Source organism: Mustela erminea, chromosome 9 (assembly GCF_009829155.1).
Source record: "Mustela erminea isolate mMusErm1 chromosome 9, mMusErm1.Pri, whole genome shotgun sequence".
Taxonomy (NCBI): Eukaryota; Metazoa; Chordata; class Mammalia; order Carnivora; family Mustelidae; genus Mustela; species Mustela erminea.
In genome coordinates, this window is record NC_045622.1 from 110,259,236 (window position 1) to 110,265,235 (window position 6,000).

Consider the following 6,000-nt stretch of genomic DNA (forward strand, 5'->3'; position numbering starts at 1 on the left):
GCGAAGGCCGTGTAGTAGGGCAGAATGTGGTTCCTTCCGGAAACTACCAGGAGGGCCGGCGTTATTGGGGAGGGAGGGGTGCAGCCACTCAGGGAGACGGAGGCCTCGACGCCGCCGCGTTCCCAGGTTAAGAGCAGTGGAAGCCCTTGCCGGGGGTGGTGCCCGGGCTGACCACAGGGCCGCACTTCATGGCTCAGGGACAGCCTTCCGACCCCGGACTGACCCGTCCAGCGTGGGCGGGGGGTGGCTGCAGACCCCTGGCCATCCTGACGCGGCTGCCTCGGAATGTCTCCTCAGGATCTCCTCCCAGGATCCCCCCTCTGATGTTCCCTCAGGATCCCTCCTCAGAGTATCAGCCACGTCCGGCGGGCTTGACCCAGCACCCCCGTTACCAGGCCTGGCTTGAAACAACTTATGAGCAGGGGGAGCCACAAGCACACAGTGAAGGTGGCGTGTGGAGAGGCCGAGGGGCCCACGGAGCTGGGGGAAGCCCAGAGCTCCCGGCTGGGAGGCGGGATGGCCAGGGAGGGCCTGCAGAGCCCCCCGAGGCGCATGCCGTGTGAGGCGGTCAGGAAAGCACGAGGAGGCGGCGGGTGGACGGCAGCAACACCAAGGGGGCACGCGGGTGGCTGTGAGGAGGCCATCGGAGACGCTGCGCCAGCACGCTGAGGGGGCAAGGGGCAGGCAGGCTCTGAGCTGTTGGGATGGGGAGGACCCTTGGCACCACAAGGGCTATGCCAGTCAGCCACCACCGCCGGCCCTTCACGTGCCCCTGGCAGGCCCAGCCCGGCCGTGCCAAGCTGTGCTTGGGTACCACGCTTAGATGTTTAAATTAGGGGGTAAGAGTGCCCTCCCATCTCCCTCCCACTGGCCTGCATTCCTGAGGCCGGGCCTGGGGTTTGGTTACCAGGCAGCCGCGGCCCTGGAGGGCACCCGCCCCGCGAGCTGGCGTGACTCTGAAGCTGCTGACGGGTCCTTTTCTTCAGCAGCAATTAAACAAGTTCCAACTGGTGACTTTGGGGAGCAGCGAGATGTGGAAAGTATTCACGGCCACGGATGGCTCTGGGGCAGGAGTGTGAGCACGTGGGCGTGCGTGGGCGTGCGTCCGAGTGTGTGCGGGGTGTCCCTCCGCTCCCGTGAGTCTGCCCGTGCACCTGCGAGTGTTAGTCACGGGCGTCCTGGGCACGTGTGATGTTTGCGCGGTGCATCCTGGCCCTAGGGCTGGGGGCTGGGCCCGACACAGGGGTCTCTGTGCACCCCGGGGACGTATGTATGTGCACGTGTCCCGCACGGGCCTGTCTGTGCATCTCTGTGTCTGTGCACGGTGTGGGGGCCCGGCGGGTCTGCACGCCGGCACCCGGGCCGGCATGAGCACCTGTGTGTGGGTTTCCATCCGATTCCGTGGATTTGTTGGAGGGGCCGGTCTGGTTTTACAAAAGCCCCCACGTAGAACACGGGACCCAGCACACAGGAGAGGCCAGAGAGGCTGGATGTGGACAAACGGGGGTGCGTTGGTCAGGGTTTCCGGAGAAACGGCACCGATAGGATACACGCATGCACACGGGAAGATTCCTCATGAGGAACTGACTCCTGGGATGACGGAGACTGTAAGTCCCAAGATCTGTGGGTGGCAAGATGGAGAACCAGCAGAACCCGTGCTTCAGTTCCAGGCTTGGGGTCCAGAGCTCGAGAACCAGGAGAGCCAATGGGAGCATGCCGGTCCAAAGAGCGACAGGGGAGGCTCGAGACCCAAGAAGGGCCAGTGCTTCAATGCGAGGCCAAAGGCAGGAAAAAAACATGTCCCAGCTCAAGCGCAGTCAGGCAAGAGGAATTCTCTCTTACTCAGGGAAGGTCTGTCTTTTGTGCTAGTCGGTCCTTCAACTGATTGGATGAGGCCCATCTATCCTGAGGAGGGCAATCTGCTTTATTCAGTTTACGGAGTCAGACAGTAATCTCATCCCGAAACGCCTTCCCAGACACCCCCAGAATCACGTTCAATCAGATGTTTAGGGCCCCCACGCCCCATTCAAGTTGATGCAAAAAATTACCCATCCCGGGGGGGTAACGAGGCGGATGGATGGGGAATGTGGGCTGATGCGGGTGTGGGCGGGGCCTTGCGGAGGGGTGAGTGGGGGAGGGGAGACTGCTAGGCGGATGGCGGCTGGGCGGGAGAGCGCATGGGTGGGGGTGCGTGAGGGGCTGAGGCAGACGCCGCCGTTGCCGGCAGACCTTGCCCAGCGGGGCTCCCTGAGGCAGAGGAGCGGCGTCAGGAAGGACGGGTCTGAGGAGCGTGAGGGGAACTCGCCCTGCTAGGATTCTGTGAGAGAACCTAAAGCCTGAGGACGTTTTAGATCCCTGTGACAGGAGGCCACCTCCCACCCTGTCCCTGGGCTCTGCTCGGCGGGACCCCCGAGCCCCGCTACGCTCCCTGCAGCCCCTCCGTTAGCCGAACCCCCTTCACCTCCGGCCCTTTGCACGTGCTGTGCCTCAGCCAGGCGCCCTCCCTCCGTTCCACTGACCCCCCCCCCCCTTTCTCACGGCTCCGTCCATGTGACCTTCAGCGTTTAGCTTAAACACCACACGCTGGGAAGCCTTCAGGACCCCTGCTCCTCTGTCGGGGGAGGGCACCCAGCTAGGCACTGCCCCCATGCCCTGTGCCTCCTCGATGCCCGGTAGACGTGCTCTCGGCCTATCTGGTACCTTCTGTGTCTGGTGCTCAGACGTCGCCTCAAACCTGCTGGCTCATAAGCTTTGGGTGTTGGGGGCACATGCTCGAGGTAGAAGGTGTGAGCAATGTGGCTCCTTCTCTCCACCCTACATTTTCGCAACCACCCACCCCTGCCATGTTTATTGTGCTCAAACAGACATCACCGACAGCTATTATTTTAGCCATTCGTAAGCACACAATTCAGCGGCACAAAGACATTCGCAATGTTGTACAATTGTCACCACTACCACACCGATACCTTCCTCTCTCCCCCAACAGAAAGGCTGTTCCCATAAAATAATCGTCTCTTTCTCCCCACGTTCCCAGCTGCTGGGGACCCTTGGTATGCTTTCTGTCTATGATTTACCGATTCTGGGACCTTGTATAAATGAGATCGGACACTTTTTGTCCCCCTAAGACTGGCTTCTTTCATTTAGCGTAATGTTACCTGTCCGCTGGGGGTTTCCAGAAGCTGAGGATGCCTCCCTCGTGGCCCTCGAGGGCCCCTCCCTGTCTCTCCTTCCCACCACCCCCCTCCCCATCAGGGCACCTTAAGCGGGGTCTCCCAAGGACCCCGGGAACTCTTCCTGCTACGTATACGAGTTGGGTGTGTTGTGAAAGCAGAATGTCAAATCTGTAGGGAACACGGAACAACCTAACCAAGGGGGCTGGGATCCTACGTCCTGGTCTCGGTGCTGATTCCAGAAGAAATTCCCCAGAGTCTGTGCCTGGAACACTGACTCGCATCATTACTGGGCTTGACTGCTGTAGCCAGAGCCCCCTCAAACGTCAGCTGGGACAGGCTTTCCTTCTCCCCCACCTCCAAGACGGTACCACACCCATCCCCGACCTGGCTCCATCCCTGCCTGGCTGTGCCCCCTCCCTGCTGGCTGAGCTAATCCTAGAGACCTGTCGTTGGCTGATGTTCTCTGGCTTCCGAACTCCCTTAGCGCTGAATCCCCGGCTCCCGGCACAGTGAGCCATTGGATAAGTGAATGAGTACGTGGACACACGAACAATTGTGAAACAGAGAGCCACACGAGAGCTGGAAGACCCGTCCCTGTAGGTCCCCAGGACCACCTGTCTGTGGATACGAATGAGGCCACAGGTGTGTGTGGCCGGTCCCCACCCCCAGCCCTCCCACCTTAGCCAAAGACTAGCAGGTGTAGGTGGGAACCCCAGGCATCTAAGTTCAAGACACTTGAGAGCACACAAACTGCTTTATATTAAGAAAAACTACTAAGTGGAGTCCAGAGACACTGAGAAAATATAACGGTGCCTGAAACGTAAGACTCGCGTCTTCTTCATATGTAAAAAGCGCTTATAAATCATTAAGATGGACAATGAACTTAATCATTGGATGAAAGATGAATAGGAACTTCATAGGTGATGTGCAAATGGCCAAGAACCTGTAAAAACGTGTTCATCCTCCCTAGGAACCGAAGAAACAGTGATTGAGTCAGCCCGATGCCGTTTGCAGCCGTCACAGGCAAGAGTGTCATTCTTCAGGGTCACTGGGAGTTCTCCTACAGCGCTGCTGGGAGTGCGATTGCTAGCAGCTTTCTGAGGAACCGCTTGGCAATCTGTAGCTGGGCTGGTAGACCCTCCTCTAGGACCCGCCCCGAGAAACCCTCACACGCAGGTGCAAAGCCTTATGCCGGAGGACAGACTTCGCAGCATCACCTGTAATGCCTGAAAGCCGGAGGCAGCAAGGCGTATTTTGTCAAGCAATCTGCCCAATAAAATATTATTCCGCCATTCAAAATCATGTTTCCAGAGACTGCTTAACACCGCAAGGAAATAGTCCCGATCCGTTAAGGGGGAAAAGCAGGAGATGGAACCGGGGGCCTAATCCAATACCAAGTGTGCAAAATGAGTGAGTGTGTGTGTGCTTAACAAGCAGGCTGGCTGGAGTGTGCTGGCACAGACAGCTGTGACAGTGAGTCTGGACGCCTCGTGTGTCTGCTCCGTGCTGGGTTTTCTGGAGTTTTCTATGAGGGATCACAAGTTAACAATGAAAGGTGTGCTCTTAGGGTCTTTCCAAAGGCTGTTTAACCCACCTAGGGCTCGGTTAACAACACGTATCTGGGGAAACAAGCATGATGTCCATCAGGTCCATGGACTGGTGACAGACTGATAAACAGGTATATCTCCCCAGGCTAACGGATCATCTCAAGGTTCTTAACTCTGCATTTACCCACTTGCAACATTTCCTACGCTGCAACGTGCTACTTTTATAACCAGTTAAAGATGTTCTTTGAGATGGGGGCACTTGCGGACCTCGTGAGTAACCCTGAGTGCCCCCTCCAGGAGTTCTAAGTCTCGCTCAAAAATACAGCAGTGCGTCCCGTCGGGGTCAACACGCAAAATCTAAGCAGAAGTGCCCCCTCCACGAATTTACGGTGTGGAATTCTTCGCATAAACGCAGAGGGGTGCGCGTGTCGCCCCGGTGGCCTGCACGGGGGTGTTCGCGATGGGAAAGCTGCGTCGTCGGCAGAATTACGATACAGCTCTGCCGTGGGTGGTGGGGGTGATGACGACGACACGGCACCCGTTGTGGGTTCATCCACACGCAGACACGCCCTTGCCGTGCGGATCCGCAGGGAGACAGGTTACGGGAAAGCACACCCAGGACGATCCCGTGTGTAAACGCCCGTGACCGTCGCGTGTCTAGGCACGGATGACTGGAACCTGGCGGGCGGGAAGGCGAGATTCTTTAAGCACATTTCCAGGAGGGTGGCATTTTAGGGTCTTTTTTCTCTTTCTGCGGCGTTTTGCAAAGTGCTCTGGTCACTTTCCTATGATGTAATAAAGCTACATCAGGAAGTTAATCTGTGGGCAAATGGAAGCAATGATCCAATCAAACTTAGATGCAACAGAATAATCTGGAGCCACTTTTAAGGGGAGCAGGTGGGAGACGGACACAGGGATCCCCTAGCACCCCCCTCCGGGCAGTGACGTCAGCCCAGCCAGGCCCATCCCATCAGTGGGCCCCGTGGGGACCCGAGGCTCCTTGAAGTGACACCCTGGAGGTCCAACGACAGGGTGTGACTTGTCCAAAGTCAAACCTGGGTCCATGCCCAGCTGGAACCCGGCGCACCCTCAACCTTACAGCGCCCTCCTGGCCCAGCACCTGCGTGGGCTTACCTGGGCTCTGAGGCCTTGGAGGTGACGTCATCAGCTCACACCTGGACACAGGAAAGCTGTGTTTTTTTAAAACCCTCAGTAATTCAGGCTTCTGCAGATTATGCACCTGGTTCCCCTCACGTCCTCCTGACCAAGAGGAAGGGGGT